Source organism: Mixophyes fleayi, chromosome 6 (assembly GCF_038048845.1).
Source record: "Mixophyes fleayi isolate aMixFle1 chromosome 6, aMixFle1.hap1, whole genome shotgun sequence".
NCBI lineage: Eukaryota > Metazoa > Chordata > Amphibia > Anura > Limnodynastidae > Mixophyes > Mixophyes fleayi.
Genome location: NC_134407.1, coordinates 24,714,550 through 24,738,196, shown reverse-complemented (window position 1 = coordinate 24,738,196; position 23,647 = coordinate 24,714,550). Strand labels below are relative to the sequence as shown.

The 23,647-nt window shown below is 40.2% G+C and overlaps 1 protein-coding gene across 5 annotated transcripts in view; it reads right to left on the bottom strand.

Annotated features, from left to right (window-relative positions):
• Positions 1 to 23,647, bottom strand: part of JAKMIP3 (Janus kinase and microtubule interacting protein 3) — a 114,673-nt gene that overhangs the window by 50,496 nt on the left and 40,530 nt on the right. The window lies entirely within an intron of this gene.

Genomic DNA, 23,647 nt, shown 5'->3' with positions numbered 1-23,647 from the left:
TGCAGCACTTATGACCATGCTGGATGGTTTCAGGGTTCTTAGGGGCCCTTTACATGCTTAATATGACTGTGCAAGACATTTATAAGTTATGTTCCTCCTACCTTCCGTCTTGTCTGTCTACTGATGTAGAAGACCAAATTAGATGGATACAGTCTGGTTGGATATTGAACTAATCCAGCCAATTGGCAGTAGATGAACATTCCGACCACAAAGGCCCAATGAGAGTGGTTGGACAATGATTACATAAAACACCAGATTTCGATCATCTGTTGACCGTATTTTCCACAGATAAGATGTAGATTATTATTATTCTAATTTTTTGGTTGAGAAAGGCTCGACCTTTATCATATCGTGGTGCTTCAATCTACATTCATAACTTTAGGCATGTGCTCAAGATTTTCCACATAGGGCAAGACGCTACGTCTGTATTGTGACTGTCGTAGATGGACCTAAACCTTGTTTTTTCTTGGAGGAGAAACTAAAATACTATTTTTTGTATTGTCTACACAGGTCATTTAAAAAGTATTATTTTTTTTATTTTATTTTTTTAGACCTATAGAGTTTATGGCTATCTTTATAAAATGTATTACAATTTTGGTATTGTGTAATGTGTTCCTCCCCACTATGTACCTTCTTCCCTTCTTTTTTTTGTCCTTTCCTTCCATCCCCCTCCCTATCTTTCTGTACCCCTTAAACTTTGAAGAATAATAAAAAATACTATTGAAGTTAAAAAAATATTTTTTTTAGGGTCACATGCACAAGTTATTCCATCCACCCTCTTTGTACTGCATTGATAATAGTGAATGGGATACTGACTGAGCTACGTTCAGAGATCCATAGTCCGTGTGCTAAATGGAAATTGTATGTACAGTGGAGTTTATAGAAAAGGATGAGGGAACATGGATGGAACAGAGTATTACATTTAAACAGTGCAACAACTACAGACGAGATAATGATCATGTCCCCAAGCTATGTACTCTGCAAAGTGATGTTTTATATTATGTAATGTCATTAATTTAATGCCAACAGTTTAGAGAACAACCTGTTATGGCTATTTTCTGTATGAGAGCTCCCACCAAGGGAGAAACCTTTAATTAAGACAATGGCAATATATATATATATATATATATATATATATATATATATATATATATATATATATATATATATACATATATATATATATATATATATATATATATATATATATATATATATATATATAGATAGATAGATAGATAGATAGATAGATAGATATATATATATATATATATATATATATATATATCCACCATTTTATTCCTAAAATTGACAATAGTCAATGCTTTATTTCATCAGGCAAGTGAGGCTGCCTGTGACACTATTAGGTCACATCTATTATATCTTCCCCACACAGAGCCATGAGACCATAACTCTCTTTAATTATTCTGTTAATAACTGTTTAGTATACACTAATTAAGGTTCACATTACTTCAACACTTAGAGAACGGCACAATGTCTTTCAATGAATTGGTTTTAACCCAATGAAATTAGATCCTATGGTGATCGTATTACTCACATGTACCCCTAACTAAACAATTATCTAATTAATTTTCTTCAAGGGATTCCAATCTAAATCAAGTGGTTTTATTAAGTGGCCTTGAGTAACCCATGTGTAACTAATCTCTCTGCACTATGTTTTATAATTATGGTAAATACACAGTTACATATTTATAGGACAACAACCAAGATGGTCAGCATTACACATCTGATCCCGGGGAAGCAGTATTACACTGTGAAACGCGTCGCAGAGCACATATTGCATACAAGTAACTTGTTTTCTACCCTAATGTGCTTAAGATCTACCAAAAATTTTTTGCAAGTGCATAGATTTGTATTTTTGATGTATAATGAAGTGTTCCCCACGCGATCTATTGTTGGTCCTGGTGATTTCTTCCAGCTATCCTGCATCCAGGACAGGAGGCAAGGGGACTGCAAAAGTACCCAAGGTCTGGCTAATTTAGCACAATCATATGTGCATATATTTTATATTTTTATTATCTCAAATCTTCTCGCACTTCATCTCTTGTGTCTTTCTTTAATGCTTCTCCGAGACCCCATCCCTCATCTTTAATGTTGTGCCTTTAGCGACATGTTATCGCTACCATTTATCAAGTTTTAATATGCTGCAAAAGGAAGCTGGTCTTTCCTCTACACATTCACCTTTCATGAGCTGGAATATGCACAAATAAAAACCACACTTTCAATTGTTTTTGTTCGTTTTATTTATAGAATTGTTTAAATTTCATTTACAAACAGATAAAACAGTTAAACATATGAATACAGTAAATTAACTTATATAATAATAGAAGGAAAGTAAATATCATTACATAAGTGGTGAGTGTGAAGGGCTTTTCTGGAGAGCCTTGGGATGTGATGACAGAGCCTTGGGATGTGATGGCAGAGCCTTGGGATGTAATGGCAGATCCTTGGGATGTAATGGCAGATCCTTGGGATGTGATGGCAGAGCCTTGGGATGTAATGGCAGATCCTTGGGATTTGATGGCAGAGCCTTGGGATGTGATGGCAGAGCCTTGGGATGTGATGGCAGAGCCTTGGGATGTGATGGCAGAGCCTTGGGATGTGATGACAGAGCCCTGGGATGTGATGGCAGAGCCTTGGGATGTGATGGCAGATCCTTGGGATGTGATGGCAGAGCCTTGGGAAGTGATGGCAGAGCCTTGGGATGTGATGGTAGAGATTTGGGATGTGGTGGCATCAGCCTTGGGATGTGATGGCAGAGCCTTGGGATGGGATGACAGAGCCTTGGGATGTGATGGCAGAGCCTTGGGATGTGATGGTAGAGATTTGGGATGTGGTGGCATCAGCCTTGGGATGTGGTGGCAGAGCCTTGGGATGTGATGGCAGAGCCCTGGGATGTGATGGCAGAGCCCTGGGATGTGATGGCATCAGCCTTGGGATGTGATGGCAGATCCTTGGGATGTGATGGCAGAGCCTTGGGAAGTGATGGCAGAGCCTTGGGATGTGATGGTAGATACTTGGGATGTGATGGCAGAGCCCTGGGATGTGATGGCAGAGCCTTGGGAAGTGATGGCAGAGCCCTGGGATGTGATGGCAGAGCCCTGGGATGTGATGGCAGAGCCTTGGGATGTGATGGCAGATCCTTGGGATGTGGTGGCAGAGCCTTGGGATGTGATGGCAGAGCCTTGGGATGTGATGGCAGATCCTTGGGATGTGGTGGCAGAGCCTTGGGAAGTGATGGCAGAGCCTTGAGATGTGATGGTAGATACTTGGGATGTGGTGGCATCAGCCTTGGGATGTGGTGGCAGAACCTTGGGATGTGATGGCAGAGCCTTGGGATGTGGTGGCAGAACCTTGGGATGTGATGGCAGAGCCCTGGGATGTGATGGCAGAGCCCTGGGAAGTGATGGAAGAGCCTTGGGATGGGTTGGCAGAGCCTTGGGATGTGATGGCAGAGCCTTGGGATGTGATGGCAGATCCTTGGGAAGTGATGGCAGAGCCTTGGGATGTGATGGCAGAGACTTGGGATGTGATGGCATCAGCCTTGGGATGTGATGGCAGATCCTTGGGATGTGGTGGCAGAGCCTTGGGATGTGATGGCAGAGCCTTGGGATGTGATGGCAGATCCTTGGGATGTGGTGGCAGAGCCTTGGGAAGTGATGGCAGAGCCTTGGGATGTGATGGTAGATACTTGGGATGTGGTGGCATCAGCCTTGGGATGTGGTGGCAGAACCTTGGGATGTGATGGCAGAGCCTTGGGATGTGATGGCAGAGCCCTGGGATGTGATGGCAGAGCCTTGGGATGTGATGGCAGAGCCTTGGGATGTGGTGGCAGAGCCTTGGGATGTGATGGCAGAGCCCTGGGATGTGATGGCAGAGCCCTGGGATGTGATGGCAGATCCTTGGGATGTGGTGGCAGAGCCTTGGGATGTGATGGCAGAGCCCTGGGATGTGATGGCAGAGCCCTGGGATGTGATGGCAGAGCCCTGGGATGTGATGGCAGAACCTTGCAAATGGAGATCCGATATTATATATTACATAAAAATAAATTGGTCATCAGCTTCTTGGAGGTCTCACGGTGTTGCCGGGGACAGGTTTGTAAAAACTAGTCCATCAAGTGCAACATATCTTTTCTTTCATGTAGCTTCAAGGTTTAAAGCTCCAGACTTGTAATAGCTGCAAGTATTAAAGTGGATCAACAGGTCCCAAACTAACCCAATACTGGGAATGTATTTACCGCTTCATTTCCAACATCACTCAAGTCTCTCTCCCTGCCTCTCTCTCCTACTACTTACTACCCTGACCCCTTCCTGGTGCCCCTAAACATACTCAAAAACTCATCACACATATCCTCAGTTAATACGTAAAATTGCGCTATTCTGGAAAGACCCAGAGCCCCCTCCTCTTCCCTCCATTATCAATCGAATCTAGCAGGCTTACCACATATTGCGTCACACCCCTGTTCCCTTTACTTGTGTCTGGGGCCCCTGAACCAAGTTCCACGGATCTCCCCGACCCTTGGCATTCTAACCTCTCTAATAGTCAGTACTTCTCTCATTTGCTCTGCGATGCTCAATAATGAACAGTGACTTCCGCCTCTTCCCTTCGCTTCCCTCTATCTCTCTACCTTTTATCACCCTCTCCACTCACTTCCCATCAATTCCGTGTCTCTTAGGGATAACAGTGTTGCCAGTATCTGGAGCCTCGTATTTGTTTGTTCTTTTCTATTTTTTTATTATGTGTATCGCTCCTGCATTTTACACATTTTCCACGTATACCTGGTTCTTTGGATTGTTTTTTAGTCATGCATTTCCTTTTGGAAACCCCAATAAAAATGTTTATTAAAAAAAAATAAAAAAAAATAAGGTGGATCAACAGAGGCCATTCATTCATTTCAGGGTCTTATTTTATTATGGAACACGGTACAATGGTTGGTTACAGCTCTAAGTAGAGGAAGACAAGTCTAGTGGAGTACCACCGTTTTCAATAGATAAGTGGACAATGGCTTTTGTTCAATGCTGGTAAGAACATTTGTGCATTACTCCATGCAAGAATTACTCATCCCACATGACCCCCTTCCCCTACTTTTCTGTATCCTTTCTGAATTCATCAGCATTTACAAATCCCTTATTACCAGATAGGCACGGCGGAAGAGGAAGTTTAGGAGAGGAAGATTAGATATGAGACTGCATTGGGAACTTTTTCCTTAATTTACTTGACATTTACGGAGTTCTTAAAATTTCCCTTCATTTTTCACTTTACAGGATTTACCAAAAATAATCTTGGTCCTTTGAAGACATAATGCGGAGGTTTAACTGTGGTTAACTAGACTGCGTGGTATAGCACGGATACAAGAACAAATGTTTTTTTCTGCACAGTGTATTTATTAATAATGTGATCATTAAGAATCTAATGTAATCATGGTGACACTGAGCAGGGATTGAGAGAATGCACAACAAAGCATCGGATTCCCCGCTTAATTAAATCCGGTTTCAGGCAAATTAAGTACATTTGGGGTCACACAGAGATCACTGTGAAATTTGAGCGCTAAGCAGCTTAAATCTGTAAAAAAAATTAAATAGAAATATGCCGGAAAGATGGAGTATTTCTGTACAATATGAGATCTGTCACTCACAGTGCAGCTATGCGTACACTTTGTTCAGGAATAAGGAACAGATGAGAGGGGAGACTAGTCACAGGTAATTTTCCACCCCACCAATCTCAGTAGCACAGTGTAAGGAGTAATGCCTAGCATTCTTCCATGGTGAGGAGGGAAGTGCCTCACAGACAGGAAGAGAAAGTCAATTGAACATCTAGAAATTAGTTTTCAGAATAAGTCTTCCACAGGACGTCAGAATACCTGACCTCTTATCAACTGTCTAGATCAAAGCTGGACAGCAAGCAGAACTGGACTGGGCTGGTGGGGGGGGGGGGGTAAGGGGGGCATCTGCCTCTCGGGCCTGACCCATAGTGGGCAACCTTAGCTGGGTAACTAGGCCACCTGAATATTTTTCCATTAAAGCAGTGGTTTCCAAAGTGTGCGCCGTGGCTCCTTGGGGTGCCGTGGCGATCTCACAGGAGTGCCACGGCCAGGGTCGGTGGTAAGCAAGGCAGAGGACTACTTGGTAATTATTTTGGCTTAGGGGTGCCTTGAAATAATTATGGGGACCCTAAGGGTGCCTCGAACTGAGAAAGTTTGGGATCCACTGCTTTAAAGTGTTCCTAATGGGCTGTTGACTCGAATCTTGCCCCTTGGGCTAACATTTGCCAGCCCTCCCCTGACAGCAAGGAACATGGGAGCAACATATGTGGCCCTCAAAAGGTTCTCACGTGTCCCTCTTAACCGAAGTAATGTACTCTCTAGTGATTCTGATGTCCCAGGGCGGGCACAGTATTATAACCAGTTTGACTACTCAGCTATAGGTTAGCCTACTATTAGCACTGTGTAATCACTATGCTGCTACTATCATCTCTTTAATGTAATCTTGTGCTTCTCTCTAGTTATGAGTCGCCCCCTTGTGGAACACATCGCCACAGGTGAGGCCCCTGGGAACTCAAATGTGGTCCACCACTTGCTGAGCTTATATGATTAAAAAAAGGGTTTATGTTGCAAATCAAGCTGAGAGGGTTACAGGGATTCTCCACTTTCAGATGACCGACATAGTTGACATGACCTCTTGCCACTATTACTAAATATATTGCTTTCTGGCACATTTTGCTACTTTTACTGCATTAATAAAATTGGATTCAGATAGATTTGTTGTGATGCATCCCAAGTCAATAAAAATACATGACTGTCTACCATGATAAATATAGCTGATAAAAAGAAAAAGAAGCTAGGAAGAAAAAGCAATGCAATGAGTAAAAGTTGCAGAAGGGTGCATACAAAGTGTTTTGAAGGTGGAACCCCCCCATTTAACAACACTGCCCTGAACTTCAAAGATATATATACTGTATACTCAGATAACGAGTTGGAAGAGGAGAAGATTTAGGCATTTAGAAGAAGGTGCGATGATAATATGTACATGTATGGATGCAAGTAACATTATTTTTAAATACACAAAATTCTATAATATATACACAATCATTGAGGAATGCTCCCAGCATCTTCAGAGGTGAACCACAATCATTCAATCAGAAACGGTTAGCTAGTGCTGGCTATTGTCAACCTCATCAACCCCTTGGCTAGCGTAAATAACACATCTGTAAAAGTGTAATGTATGTCACAAGTAACTTAGTAAACCTATAGCCCTAAAGGTCCGGTCTTTACCTATAGCAGTTCCTATTTCCCCTAGAACTATATATGCTCACTGATACTCCGTTACCCCCAGTTCTCAGTGCAATAATATAGGTTTATGTTTAGAAACTGGTGCATGAAAAGGATATACTGAAGACTAGTGCCCTGACTCAAAACAGAGCAATTACCAGATGACAAATGGTAACTGATTATAAAAGGCAGAATAGCCAGGTACAATTCAAAATAGTAACAGAATATTAGGGATCGCAAACCATGGTCAGAGCAGGCAGCAGACAAGGATATTAAATAGTCAGGCTAAGGTCAGAGCAGATGACAGACAAGAATAGTCAAAAAATAGTGTCAAAAATCCAACAAAACAGATATAGCACACAGTGCCTGAGACAGCTAACATTATAGCAGGCAATGAGGGTGTGTTACAGACAGCCTAATCTCACAACCTCAGGTCTACGTCAGCTCGAAATTCCGCAAACACGTCATTACTGTACTCGACCTATGTTAGAATGCCCATTCATGTCCCCAACACGCCTCTTTCAGGTGCAAGAAGGTGCAAGTGTGGAAGCGTGCAACTATACGTAGACATAGGTACTTGCAGGTTTTTTTATGGGGATGCGCAGGGCGAAAAGCAGCCAGTTATGCTATGCAAATGGGCACACGTTCAACTGTGCATCAGGCCCAATGTAGTCTTTTTATGTGTTTACTAAGACCAAATCCATATTGAAAAGTAGGAATGTATCCTGTCTGAAGAGAACAATAAGATCTATTTTTTTAGGGAAACACACAAAAACATGTTTTAAAGAAATTTTTACATCTTAAACAAAGATTTTTTTTTATAGAATATGGTGTAAGAATGTATAGCCATTCCAACAAAGAACATTTTATCCCCCTTAAGGTTGACTCAAGGCTGACTCATCCTATGAACCATTTCCAAGGTTCACCCCAGTCTAAATCATGTAATCTTCAATATAACTTTTTTTATTTTTCACCAAAACATAAAAATGCACCATTTTAGCATCCCAGCCTCCCCTTGTCAAGAATATATAAAATACCAAAACCTTCCCCCATGTAAACCCCAACCTGCTCACCACGTATTAGAACTTCACCAGCACCCATTTAATACCTTCAGTTTAAATGCAACACTAGTTAGAAATAACTTCTGTGAGACTTATTAACAACACAATTGGCTAATGTGGGTTAACAGAGAGAGTAACAATTAATTATAAATTGATTAATATTATTACTTTTTTCTACATTACATGTCCCCAACTCCATCCTTCTGGAACTAATATACTCTCAGAAATGTTATCATAAATATCGATAGTGTCTTTTACACGTTTGGGGATTTAACTTACACTTACAAAGGGTGATTGATAGAGATAATGTGTTCTTAATGCAATTCACAGCAGACTGCAAAATACTCAATCTCAAGTTCCTTACAATAGCCTCACTGGTACCAATCAGTACAAGCAATCATTTAAAAAAAACTTTTCAAGCTATAACCATCTTTAAATCCCATGGGCTGGATTGTTTCCAGTTAGTCTTAACAAGAGTCTTCGTTCTGCAATGAGAGCTACTTTAAATGATGTCCCCTAGCTGGTAACTGTCCCACTTTCAGTCTTTGCCATTATAATTGAGACATATTTTGCTTCTACCCATTAACTTGTCTTCCCACTGACGGGTCTTACCTCTCCCCACCAGGGGGCAAATCATGCCTTCAAACACATTGCTGTTTTAAATGTAGCCGTTAAAGTCACCGAATATTGGTGATTTGCAAAAATCGCTCCTTAATACAAATACTAGCCTTATGTTCTGATATTCTCACTTTCACATTGTGTTGGTTTCATCAATATCTAAGACTGCAAAATACACAAATACACACAACACTTTTTGTATCATAAAAGGTTTCAAAGGATATTGAATTGTTTTATTTAGGACTGTCTGACTGAATTCCCCGTAATAATACTGTTATAATTGCTGCATGAAACGTTAATTGTGGTGGACCTAGGAATCTACGTTTCACCCGTGGGATCTGTACATCTGTTTTCACAACATAATTACCCATATTTTGCCTCCTTCTAGAACAGTGTTTCTCAACTCCAGTCCTCAGGACCCCCTAGCAGTCCATGTTTTCCATATCTCCTTGCTGGAGCACAGGTGTATTCATTACTGACTGACACAGTGTAGCAGGTGGTGTAATTATTTCACTGGTCACCTGGCAATCCTGCACTGTTAGTGGGTCCTGAGGACTGGAGTTGAGAAACACTGTTCTAGAACAACAACTCCATGTCATATAATCTACTGTAAGTAGGATCTCTCTGATTAATGGACCAGTATTTTTTAACCACATGTTTAAATAACCTTCATTGTGTTCCATATGTAGTTACAATGGACTAGGTCAGTGTTGGCTAACCCAGGGTTTCCCAAACCCAGTCCTCAGGGCTCCCCAACAGTGCAGGTTTTCCGAATCACCTGTGTCAGTCAGTAATGAATACACCTGTGCTAAAGCAAGGAGATATGGAAAACCTGCACTGTTAGGGAGCCCTGAGGACTGGGTTTGGGAAACCCTTGGCTAACCTGTGACACACCAAGTGTTGTGAAACTACAAGTTCCAGCATACCCTTCCAGCAATAAGCTGCTATTTATTGGCAAACAATGCTGGGACTTGTAGTTTCACAACACCTGGAGTGTCACAGGTTAGCCAACAATGGTCTAGGTGAACATTCCCAAATGGCTTAATCTTATGTGCTCAGATATTCTCTAGTACTATATCCTTTCATCTCAAACTACTCAACCATTTCCTCTGCTTTTCTCCGATAGCGTTCATCACCTGACAAACATTTCTCCATATCTCCATTAACTGACTTCTGGGCACCACTTGCGGTACCTTGGGAGTGATAACTCTTTTCATCTAACATGTTGTAATGATTCACATACAAATCTGTTCTAACCTTTCCACCCTGTTTTTTGATGTTAACGTCTAAATAATGTATTTCCTTTTGCAAATGTAAGAGAGTCATGTTCATTATGTCCCGCAAGTATCTTTTGCAAAACTACACTTCCGTTTATAACCACAGGAAAACAATATTGTCCAGAAATCTCAACCATGTTCTTAATTTAATACCCAGAGAATTTTGTAATAATATCCTTTCCTCTATGTGCGACATGAAATTCTTAGCACAGTTAAAACTTTATCATACCTAAAGAAGAGGGACAGTGTGCACAACGCCGTTCATATTATGCCAAACAGTAGTGCCTTCAGATTATATTATGCCATTCATATTATGCCAGAGTAGTGCCCCCAGTTCATATTATGCCAGAGTAGTGCCCCCAGTTTATATTATGCAAAACATTAATGCCCTCAGTTCATATTATGCAAAACAGTAGTGCCCCCAGTTCATATTATGCAAAACAGTAGTGCCCCCAGGTCATATTATGCAAAACAGTAGTGCCCCCAGTTCATATTATGCAAAACAGTAGTGCCCCCAGTTCATATTATGCAAAACAGTAGTGCCCCCAGTTCATATTATGCCAAAGAGTAGTGCCCCCAGTTCATATTATGCCAAAGAGTAGTGCCCCCAGTTCATATTATGCCAAAGAGTAGTGCCCCCAGTTCATATTATGCCAAATAGTAGTGCCCCCAGGTCATATTATGCAAAACAGAAGTGCCCCCAGTTCATATTATGCAAAACAGTAGTGCTCCCAGTTCATATTATGCCAAAGAGTAGTGCCCCCAATTCATATTATGCCAAAGAGTAGTGCTACCAGTTCATATTATGCAAAACAGTAGTGCCCCAGTTCATTATATGCCAAAGAGTAGTGCCCCCAGTTCATATTATGCCAAAGAGTAGTGCCCCCAGTTCATATTATGCAAAACAGTAGTGCCCCCAATTCATATTATGCAAAACAGTAGTGCTCCCAGTTCATATTATGCCAAAGAGTAGTGCCCCCAGTTCATATTATGCAAAACAGTAGTGTCCCCAGTTCATATTATGCCAAAGAGTAGTGCCCCCAGTTCATATTATGCAAAACAGTAGTGCCCCAGTTCATTATATGCCAAAGAGTAGTGCCCCCAGTTCATATTATGCCAAAGAGTAGTGCCCCCAAATCATATTATGCAAAACAGTAGTGCCCCCAGTTCATATTATGCCAAAGAGTAGTGCCCCCAGTTCATATTATGCCAAAGAGTAGTGTCCCCAGTTCATATTATGCCAAACAGTAGTGCCCCCAGTTCATATTATGCCAAAGAGTAGTGCCCCCAGTTCATATTATGCAAAACAGTAGTGCCCCCAGTTCATATTATGCCAAAGAGTAGTAACCCCAGTTCATATTATGCAAAACAGTAGTCTCCCAGTTCATATTATGCCAAAGAGTAGTGCCCCAGTTCATATTATGCAAAACAGTAGTCCCCCCAGTTCATATTATGCTAAAGAAAAGTGCCCCCAGTTCATATTATGCCAAAGAGTAGTGCCCCCAGTTCATATTATGCCAAAGAGTAGTGTCCCCAGTTCATATTAAGCAAAACAGTAGTGCCCCCAGTTCATATTATGCTAAAAAGTAGTGCCCCCAGTTCATATTATGCAAAACAGTAGTGCCCCCAGTTCATATAATGCAAAACAGTAGGGCCCCCAGTTCATATTATGCCAAAGAGTAGTGCCCCCAGTTCATATTATGCAAAACAGTAGTCCCCCTAGTTCATATTATGCCAAAGAGTAGTGCCCCCAGTTCATATTATGCCAAAGAGTAGTGCCCCCAGTTCATATTATGCCAAAGAGTAGTGCCCCCAGCTCATACTAAGCAAAACAGTAGTGCCCCCAGTTTATATTATGCAAAACAGTAGTGCCTCCAGTTCATATTATGTCAAAGAGTAGTGCCCCCAGTTCATATTATGCCAAAGAGTAGTGCCCTAAGTTCATATTATGCAAAATAGTAGTGCCCCCAGTTCATATTATGCCAAAGAGTAGTGCCCCCATTTCATATTATGCCAAAGAGTAGTGCCCGCAGTTCATATTATGCAAAACAGTAGTGCCCCCAGTTCATATTATGCAAAACAGTAGTGCCCCCAGTTCATATTATACAAATTACTAGTGCCCCCAGGACAGTGTATCTTATATAGTATATATACAACTCACTCCATTGCTATGTCCTCAGCTCCTCCGGGGACGGAGATAATTCGGGTGCTGTGCACTGATGACTTGTGACTCACTGCGTGGCTCGCACACTGGCACAGACAGCTCTGCGCAATGCCAGTTGCAACAGTAATTTTGCTGCCAAGCACAGAGACGGCATCTGCCCCCAGTTCATATTATGCCAAAGAGTAGTGCCCCCAGTTCATTTTATGCCAAAGAGTAGTGCCCCCAGTTCATATTATGCCAAAGAGTAGTGTCCCCAGTTCATATTAAGCAAAACAGTAGTGCCCCCAGTTCATATTATGCTAAAAAGTAGTGCCCCCAGTTCATATTATGCAAAACAGTAGTGCCCCCAGTTCATATAATGCAAAACAGTAGGGCCCCCAGTTCATATTATGCCAAAGAGTAGTGCCCCCAGTTCATATTATGCAAAACAGTAGTCCCCCTAGTTCATATTATGCCAAAGAGTAGTGCCCCCAGTTCATATTATGCCAAAGAGTAGTGCCCCCAGTTCATATTATGCCAAAGAGTAGTGCCCCCAGCTCATACTAAGCAAAACAGTAGTGCCCCCAGTTTATATTATGCAAAACAGTAGTGCCTCCAGTTCATATTATGTCAAAGAGTAGTGCCCCCAGTTCATATTATGCCAAAGAGTAGTGCCCTAAGTTCATATTATGCAAAATAGTAGTGCCCCCAGTTCATATTATGCCAAAGAGTAGTGCCCCCATTTCATATTATGCCAAAGAGTAGTGCCCGCAGTTCATATTATGCAAAACAGTAGTGCCCCCAGTTCATATTATGCAAAACAGTAGTGCCCCCAGTTCATATTATACAAATTACTAGTGCCCCCAGGACAGTGTATCTTATATAGTATATATACAACTCACTCCATTGCTATGTCCTCAGCTCCTCCGGGGACGGAGATAATTCGGGTGCTGTGCACTGATGACTTGTGACTCACTGCGTGGCTCGCACACTGGCACAGACAGCTCTGCGCAATGCCAGTTGCAACAGTAATTTTGCTGCCAAGCACAGAGACGGCATCTGCCCCCAGTTCATATTATGCCAAAGAGTAGTGCCCCCAGTTCATTTTATGCCAAAGAGTAGTGCCCCCAGTTCATATTATGCAAAACAGTAGTGCCCCCAGTTCACATTATGCCAAAGAGTAGTGACCCCAGTTCATATTATGCAAAACAGTAGTGCCCCCAGTTCATATTATGCCAAAGAGTAGTGCCCCAGTTCATATTATGCAAAACAGTAGTCCCCCCAGTTCATATTATGGAAAAGAGTAGTGCCCCCAGTTCATATTATGCAAAACAGTAGTCCCCCCAGTTCATATTATGCTAAAGAGTAGTGCCCCCAGTTCATATTATGCCAAAGAGTAGTGCCCCCAGTTCATATTATGCCAAAGAGTAGTGTCCCCAGTTCATATTAAGCAAAACAGTAGTGCCCCCAGTTCATATTATGCTAAAAAGTAGTGCCCCCAGTTCATATTATGCAAAACAGTAGTGCCCCCAGTTCATATTATGCAAAACAGTAGTCCCCCCAGTTCATATTATGCCAAAGAGTAGTGCCCCCAGTTCATATTATGCCAAAGAGTAGGGCCCCCAGTTCATATTATGCCAAACAGTAGTCCCCCCAGTTCATATTATGCCAAAGAGTAGTGCCCCCAGCTCATACTAAGCAAAACAGTAGTGCCCCCAGTTTATATTATGCAAAACAGTAGTGCCCCCAGTTTATATTATGCAAAACAGTAGTGCCTCCAGTTCATATTATGTCAAAGAGTAGTGCCCCCAGTTCATATTATGCCAAAGAGTAGTGCCCTAAGTTCATATTATGCAAAACAGTAGTCCCCCCAGTTCATATTATGCCAAAGAGTAGTGCCCCCAGTTCATATTATGCCAAAGAGTAGGGCCCCCAGTTCATATTATGCCAAAGAGTAGTGCCCCCAGCTCATACTAAGCAAAACAGTAGTGCCCCCAGTTTATATTATGCAAAACAGTAGTGCCCGCAGTTCATATTATGCAAAACAGTAGTGCCCCCAGTTCATATTATGCAAAACAGTAGTGCCCCCAGTTCATATTATACAAATTACTAGTGCCCCCAGGACAGTGTATCTTATATAGTATATATACAACTCACTCCATTGCTATGTCCTCAGCTCCTCTGGGGACGGAGATAATTCGGGTGCTGTGCACTGATGACTTGTGACTCACTGCGTGGCTCGCACACTGGCACAGACAGCTCTGCGCAATGCCAGTTGCAACAGTAATTTTGCTACCAAGCACAGAGACGGCATCTGACTTTAGGGTTTGCCCCAGGACATCCTGTGCTTCAATTCTAGAAAAAAAAAAATCAGCTAGAAAGCACAGAAGCATTGGAGGATGTGGTTCCTTAGGGAAAACTTTTTCAATGACTTACCAGCCTTCCTGGTGTTGTATTGATGTGTATGAACTCTGCACATCAATTGTACAGAGATATTATTCATCTGTTACTATATCTATCTCCAAAGATTTCACAAAACAATCGGTAGAATCGTCCTATGTTTTTATCCCAAATAGACTGCTGAGCCGAGTCTCACCAACCCCCCTTCGGCTCTTGAGTAAGAAAACGTATTTAATATTTTAGGGGCAGCTATGTAAAACATAGAGGAAATGAGAATGGTAACCATAGTGCAGTGTGATCCGATCAAAGAATTAATGAACTTATCAGTCCTAATTAAGGTTCTCATACAATAAAGTTGGTTGTATACAGTATAACTGGCAGCAAAATGCCAATAAAAAATCAAAAGGCACGATAAGAGGACTAATTAACTTAGAGACAAAACTCTTATACAATATTAACTGGCCATATAAATTTGCAGAAGGGAAACAAATTAGTAAAGTCAAATTAAGTTCAAGTTCATACACATCAATAGCACACCAGGAAGGCTGGCATGTCGTTGTAAAAGTTTTACCTAAAGAATCACATCTTCCACAGCTTCTGTGTTTTCTAGCTGATTTTTTTTAGAATCGCAGCACTGAGTGTCCTGGGGAACACCTTAAAGTCAGATGCCATTTGGAAGTCCTCATTTAGTGCATAGGTGTCATAAAGCATGAAATACCATCCGGAAGAAGATCCTCCATCATTTAGTCAGCAGTCACCGCCAGTGATCAGGTGCAAACAAAGAGTCATTCATGGTCCTCTTATATGATAGAATTGGTAAATCCCACATTGGTAAATCCCCCCCCCCCCCCCCCCGTCAGCAGAGGAAAATATGGAGGCACAAAAAGGTGGAATGGTTTAGAAATTCGTAGCATAAGGCTATAGTACTGCAGAGTTAAATATCCAAAAATAAACAGAATGCAGTATGTCAAGGGTGGACCTGTTACTTAATACTATCTAGGGAAGAAAGTTCACAAAATGTGTTAATTATACATGTGGTTAAAAATACTGGATTATAATTCAGAAGGAGTTGACTTGTGGCAAAATGTGACATGCAATTGTTATTTTTATGTAATAGGGGAACATTTATGTTGTGAAAACAGATGTACCGATCCCACATAGGTCCCTAGGTCCATCACAGTTGCAATGCAAATACTCGTGATAGCCATGGCTACTTTTAAAAAGAAAATGCACTTGGGGATACGGGAAGAGATAACTAGGATGTGTGTAGCCTACTGTCTCCATGGCAACCAAAAATACACCATTGATTGAAATAAACCGCTTTACACATAATTGAAGCATAAACATCTAACACTTTACCTGTCACCCACACACAGTTAAGCATGCTATTTTGTGAGCTCTACCAGATTTACATCTAATCATAAGGCTTTAGCACTACATATATATATTTGAACGCATTGTACCTTGATGATATATTGATAAGGCAGAGATGCTTTCAGCAATACTGCTCCCTGCTACAAAGAGGATAAAACTGTTAAGATGTTATGTAGAACCCCCTCCCCATCTGAATTAGCACCATTGATTTATTACACAAATCTAATCACACAACTACCATTTGTTAGCCGCCTGGGGACCTGCCAATGTTGTCTGAGCTGGAGACTTATGTGACTCTCAGGTGGCTTAATCTGTCATCCCAGCACCTTGAAGTCTGGAGATGGGACATAAAACATAGGTTCAGGGTGGAACTGAAGGATTTCTAGGAAGTGCCATAAACAGCAAAAATTCTGCGTGTGCAGATCTGCAAAACAGTTCAGCTGGCCATCACTTTACAGGGAAAATGTTCTACTAAAAAAAATAAAAGTTAAATATATAAATATAAATATATATATATATATATATATATATATATATATTCACACTTTCTTCACTACCCTGAATGACATCAATATTGTGAAATCTACTTGCTGCTGGCTAAAAGGTGACCAAAATACACTGTAACAAGTGCAGTCCATTCAGTCATTTTCACTGTCCAATTACAAGAGGATTAAACATACCTTTACCAGTACACCCCGGATAGTTTTCTGATCACGGCCCCCTTTTCACGCCAGGTAGTATTCCATGTGTTTTTTTGCAGAGTGCGCTGATTAGCAGTACATCCTTCCTTTGAGATTTTCAGGGATTTTTCTTAAGCTGTAGCGTTCACAGCATTCATGTGCTCCTGTGCTGACACACTGAAGTAAATAGTGAACGCTCACACCCTGTCAAGTGTGGTGTTCCCCCAACCAAAGGCTGTTTAGCGCAGAGATGCTCCCTCTATTTGGGAAGGGGTGGGGGTACAAAATAAATCACGTCCCCTCCCAGAGGCTACCAGCCCCGCACTGAAAAGATCCCTATGACCCTTGTCCATTATATCAAAAATGTAAAAATAAATAAATTTTAATCGGATAAATCACTCCTGAAACCCTTGTTTATCACTTTATTAAATGTAAAATAAAAACTTCTTTTCTTCTTTCTTCAATATCTATTACCAATATTTGGTTCTGAATGTTCTTTAAGGTTGATGTGGGTCAAAAAGGCTCGTGTTACACCATAATAAGAAGTTGTCAAATCACCATACAGTAATTGAATAAAAAGTAGATCCCATATCACTAAAGTTTGTACACCCCTGCTTTAAAGGGTTTAAAGTAGAGCTGTCACCTACATACAGTGGAGCCAGCAATTTTGTGGGAGGAGTCTATATTTGTGAGAATGAAGCGCCCTATCAATAGTGAGGAACTAGGGACAAAATTACTGTCTCCTCTGTGTGTAGGAGACAGGTTAAGTTACATTTTCCATTGCTTCTCCTGGGCATCTACTAACGGACAAACAAGGTCCTGTGCATTCTACGATAGTTCTGTCTTTGAGCCTCAAGCTGTTCATGTTTAGAACCTTCTTACAACTTGTCACGTTTAGATCTCCATTTTGTTGAAGCCTACAACTAAAGTTAGACAAAGACGCAAAAAGCAGTTTGTGCAAAGAATTACACCATTTCTAATTTTCAGCTAAAATCTTTTAATTTTCATTTGATTCAGTCGCATGCCCTGTAAAAAGGGAACTCGGTCTCACCATTCGGCCTTGATAAACCTTCTTCTGCAGTTTCTTTTGCTCTGAAATCTGTAAAAAAAACAAAAACAAAAAAATTAAGAATAGTTCAAGATGATTCTTATTGTCTGTATATTAAGAGAAGTCTATTGTGGTTACTTAACTTGGTATATATCGCAGGTCACATTCTGATCCACACCATCCATTCCTCTTCTGGGTATGGAGGATTTTTAGGAGCAGCAGAGTCATTTTAGAAGTAACTAATTCCGACTCCTATATTTGTCATGATGTCCTCAAAAGAGCTTATGGAGGGATCATGGATGAGAATGGATGAATGAAAATGTACTTTATGGATAATCTCCATAATCTTACCACAAACTCAAGGGTCACTTATGTTTGAATGATGAATGACAAATGCAAACATTCAGTGCTTGTCTATGGAGATGGACACATTCATAAATAAATGGAAAGGGTTCATATGAATGAATATATATATATATATATATATATATATATACATACAAGTTAACCCGTGCATGATACTCATGCATTCTAGTCAAATCAAGCTACTTAAGGTGTTAAAAAGGTTCTTGTCATGCATTTGGGCCATAGCCCAGGCCTCAACCACCAACCACTCCCCACTGTCACCCCCGACAACCACCAACCACTCCCAACTGTCACTTCTCCTTCAAGAAATATATATATATATTTTTAAAATCTTTATAAACGCTTTTAACAATTAACAAATTAAATTAACAAATTAAAAACATCTTAGTATACCAAATTTCAGCCCTTTCTGAATTTTTTTTTCCCACACACACTAAGAATTTAGTAGGTCAGTGTATAACTCCGCCCAGCAGGTGGCGCTGCAGCTTGGTTTTATTTTTTACACACACACACAGACAGACTAACACACGCCACTAGACATTTATATTATAGATATATAATATATATATATATATATATATATATATATATATATATATATATATGTTTATATTTATGTGTAAGATAGCATTGTAGGATCAGGTGTGCAGGGGTTACATAAGCTGCATGCAACAAGTCAGATTGTTCTCTAATTCATTGATTTGAACTCTGCTTATAATTGTCTCTGTGACTGTTGACTCAGTTACGGCCATCTGTCTCCTCTCTGCAGCCAAACCTACTGCAACTGACTTGTAAAGTGTTGATTGATAAAAAAAATCATAACCTGTAATGTGATTACTACACATTAACTATATATGTGTCATCTCTGTTGTAGTAATATCAGTAATAATTATATTGTTCTGCATTCAGGATAAAAAATAGCACAACAGGTTTCAATCTGGTATGATGAATAAATGTACATTGTGTGAATTACAGAGTCACTGTGTGTTGAGAGTGTATGAACTAGCGGACGTGAGCGGTACCTTTAATCATTTTATTTCTCACTGTGTGAACCAGCTTGTAATAGACAACCGCCCATATTTCAGGTGCCTGATTAAAATGAGGCACATCAAACCCAGTCTATCACTATGTGCGTGTCATCTGGAGAGGTCCAGGGTAGTCAAAGACCATACAATACAGCTGCTAAGACCAGGATAATTGTTTAAGATTCAAAGACTTTAGTCTCTATTTTATACGTTAAGTTTTCACTGCTCAATTGTAGACAGTGCATCCTTTGCAGGGAATCGTGCTCTGAAGTTGGACAGTATCTTACTTTCACTTTGTTTCTCAATTACTCTAGTAGTGTGCAGGGGCGCACGGAGGATTTTTAAGGGGGGGTTTCCCCTCCACCCCCAAAAAAAAAAGCAAGAGAGCTGCCGTGCATGCGCCCGCGCATGCGCAGCAGCTCCGTTTCGGCAGCACTGTACTATACAACAGCCGCGGCGCTGTCAAAGAAGCGTCCGCGGCGGTGCTGTATACGATACAACACCGCCGCAGACGCTTCTTTGACAGCGCCGCCGCTGCTGTATAGTATAGTGCCGCTATGTAGGGCACTTTTTTGTGGAGGGGAGGGGTTTCTGGAGACCCAGAAACCCCCCTGCGTGCGCCCCTGGTGTGAAATGAGAATTACAAGATGGTAGGAAGTTATAGTAAAGACCCACATTATGGTACACCAGCTGGATATATGTGTATTTACTATGAAAAGCAAACGTGTAAGTACACCACAACAACATAAAACCATAACACCAGCACGTGACCACACAGAAAACAGAACACACCAGCTTGTGCCCCAGAGGAAATAGTGTTACACCAATTGAGCTCCACTACAAAAAAAAGCACTACTCCAGCCAGTGCACTCAGAAAGTGCATAGTGCTGAACTGTGAATGAATAGTCAAACCTTCTGCATTGTCAGTATAGCTGCCAATGTCACACTGCTAATAACCCTATAAAGGCCAGCTTAGCATCAGAATTCGGGGGGGGCCTTCCCCCTGAAATCCAGGCCCGCTTGCTTATAGGGCTGTTTTTATTTTTTTATATAATGCATAATTTATGCAGGCAGTGGCAGGTGGCTGGTCAGCCCCCTAGCATTCACATAACAGACAATCTGGCCCTGTTCAAGGTATCTTTAATTTAAGAAAAATTAGAATGTCTAGGTGGAGCATTAAATAAGCACTTTGAGAGAGTACATGCAGACATTTCTGTGTTTAATTGTCATGCAGTAGGGATGGTTTTTGTTTAATCTTTTATGTATTTTAAATTGGTTTTGTTGTATTTTGGAAGCTTACTTTTGTATCCCCAAATGCATTTTTCATTACAATATAGTTGGCAACTGAATTTAGAAATACTGTGAAGGTTTTTCTTGGTTGATTTTTTTTTTTTTGCAAACTCTTATGAGGAATATAGAAAGTGGTGTCATAGACTATATGAAGAGTAATGATTACAGACTGTTGTGAGAAGACATTTTATTGGCTGTACACATGTCTAATATATTAAATGGGTTCTGTAGAAGGTTAAAAGGTATGTTTCTGAAGAAATGCACAATGATGAACTAATATAGCTGAATATGAAATGGTAATTATTTAATACATTTATATTTAGATTATTTAAAAGAACTAACACCATTTCAAAAGCCTGATCATCCCACTGATGACATCCTAGACTTCCAACACCCCTCAAGCCCTATAATGTAGAATCAAGAGGCAGACCAGCATCATTATCCAGTGTGAGAGTATAAAACAATGAATAGTTATTAAAGGTACAAATATATGTGCGAAATACCTTAAAAGCTATAATTACAGATATGAGAACTACGCCCTTGACATAAGAAGTGAAGAAAACAAGTGTTTCCCATGGACCAGAGACAATTACAGGGTGCAAGACTAAAAAACAATGGCCTGAAAGATATTTTCACAGCCCTGGACAAAGGATTTTGCCTTATATGTACTTACTGTTGCAAAGAAAGATTTTTTAAACGAAAAGATATTTCCTTATATGTACTTTGTTGTTAACCAGTTAATGCTCGAGCTTAGGTATAAATAAAGGAGCAGTCTGAGAAGTCTCTCAGAGCTGATTCTGAAACTACAACAACTTGTTTGTTTCATTAACATTCTCTCCAGTCGACTGAAATATGCTACAAGGAAATCAGGTTATCAGAGATTGAAAATAGGGGCAGCAAGCCTCGGTACCCCGAAACCAGCGCTCACACATTGGTCTAAAATAAATGCTTGTGAATAAGACAAAAGAGTCAGAAACAGATTTTGAGAGATTAAGTGAAATCTTTGTTAGGTTGGGTACACACTACAGGGTTGTCAGCAGATTATCAGGCCTATTACACGATAAACAACCGTTCGGCCTGAAATTGCATTAGGGTGTACTGTCCAACGATGAACGGTGATTGTTCCAAATCTCATCGTATCGTTTAAACTGAACTAAAAATCTCGTTGAATGATGGCACGGTGTTGTTCCAGTTCTGCAGTGTGTATACACTCACGACCAGCAGCGTCCAGAGATATCTATGGAGTGTGCAGAGAAATTAACACCTGATAACTCAGCCCTCAGTAAATAGTTCCAGCTTTTGAGAAGGGTCTTTTGATACATGACTAGACCCAGGGCTAGCAGGAGATGTGTGTTATTGAACACTTCTAATTTGTTCTCTCTCTCTCTCTAACAGAAGAAATTGCTACAGTGGAAGGTGATTCTAATACACCCCTATCACACTGTCAGTTATCTTGTACTGTTTAACATTACATTTAAATAAACATGTTTCCCTTCTCAGTCCTCCAACTCCCATTAACCACTAAGGGATAGGTGAACTGTGCAACTAGATTGAACTATTTTTATTGTTCCCCTGACGGAGAAAACTAAAAATCAAGAACTTCCAATTCTCCTGCTCTTGGGTTACCAAATTACAGCGATTGTTTATACCTTTCTGTCATCAAATGGATACTTTTCCTGTGGGAGTTCTGACACAAACACAGAGATATAACACAGTCCTATAGCTAAACAAATAACACTGCTTGATTCTATATCATAATATTTTTTCCTTTGTATGATATCAGTACCAGCGGCTGCTGCTTTGCTAGTAGAATCCTCTGTTAATATTCTTTTAGGAACTACAATAATACCGCTAACCAGCTGATAGCTCGCAGGGCATGCTGGATTCACAACACCGGGAGAGTCACAGGTTATCCATGCCTGCTTTACAGAATAGAACCCCATAAGATATGGCATATTACGGTGATAAATTATATATGTGTATATTTGCATTTCTTCTTGATAGTTTTTCATACTAAACTAATTTGTATTTTAAATCTGTAGTCTGGATGATGCAACATTAATCCGTAACAGCTCTAACTCTTGGCTAGCTGAGGACAGTCCAGTGCATTTATAGGTAAAGTACGTTATACTTTAATCCCTGCTAAATCAAAAGGGGATCTTGATAGTTTCAAACACATAAGAAAGGCTACTAAAAATAACTTTAAAGTTATTCTTAAATGGCTTTGAACATAAATTCACACATATTATATGGTATTATCATTTTTGTATGTGCTATAATAGGATTACACTTGCTTATTGCTTTTTAAAGTTCTGCGTCAATATGTTTGGTAATAAAAATCAATTAGGAATCTGTAACTCTGACACCTTATGCTAAAAATAAAATAAGTGGCCATGATTTACCTGCAGAAGGGAAATCAGTTATGAGAAACTAAAATAAATGAACTTATGAACGTAGAGTTTGATTGTATTCTGGGGAAGTAACACAAGAGAAGGGATTGTCAAAGTTAAATAAATGGTAAGGATTTAATTGAACAAATTTTTTTTTTAATAAAGGGTAGAATAGTAAACTGTAAGTTATATTTGTAACACCCAATATAGTATATTTACTAAACTATGGGTTTGAAAAAGTGGAGATGTTGCCTATAGCAACCAATCAGATTCTAGCTGTCATTTATTTAGTACATTCTACACAATGACAGCTAGAATCTGATTGGTTGCTATAGGCAACATCTCCACTTTTTCAAACCTGCAGTTTAGAAAATATACCCCAATGTGTTGTATATATTATTTTTTTTGCTGTCATGTAAGAAGTAGCTAATACATAGAGTCCTCTGTTCTCTATACATTACTTATTGATACTTTTTTTTATGTTGCAAGCTACTTTTATCATAGACGACATGGTATTATAGTCTTGGGGTGTGTCCTATTGGCATATAACTTTGTCAAATTTGCACCTAATCCATTTATTGGTAAAGAAGGACATAGCTGTATATATATGTTTGCAATTCTTCATACTAAAATAATTTGAATTTTAAATCTGTAACATGGATCATGCAACATTACACCTTAACAGCT